A 229-nucleotide genomic window follows, 5' to 3' on the forward strand; every position below is an offset into this window, starting at 1 on the left:
TTGAGACCATCCGAGCAAAAGAATGAATGGAAAACCATGATCGCCGATGTCTGTCGCAGATCTGGCACTGGGTGATGGTGATGGCTTTTGTATAGCACAAACTCCCGCTCAACAGCAAGCTCTAGGAGTCTTACAATCTTAAGTCTGTTATTACCCCAACAGACCTGATAGAATCCCCCCCCCCCCCCCCCCCAGGGCAGTGCTACTGACTGAAGTGTCTTTAGGTCAT

The sequence above is a fragment of the Aplysia californica genome, unplaced genomic scaffold (assembly GCF_000002075.1).
Source record: "Aplysia californica isolate F4 #8 unplaced genomic scaffold, AplCal3.0 scaffold00641, whole genome shotgun sequence".
Classification (NCBI taxonomy): Eukaryota; Metazoa; Mollusca; class Gastropoda; order Aplysiida; family Aplysiidae; genus Aplysia; species Aplysia californica.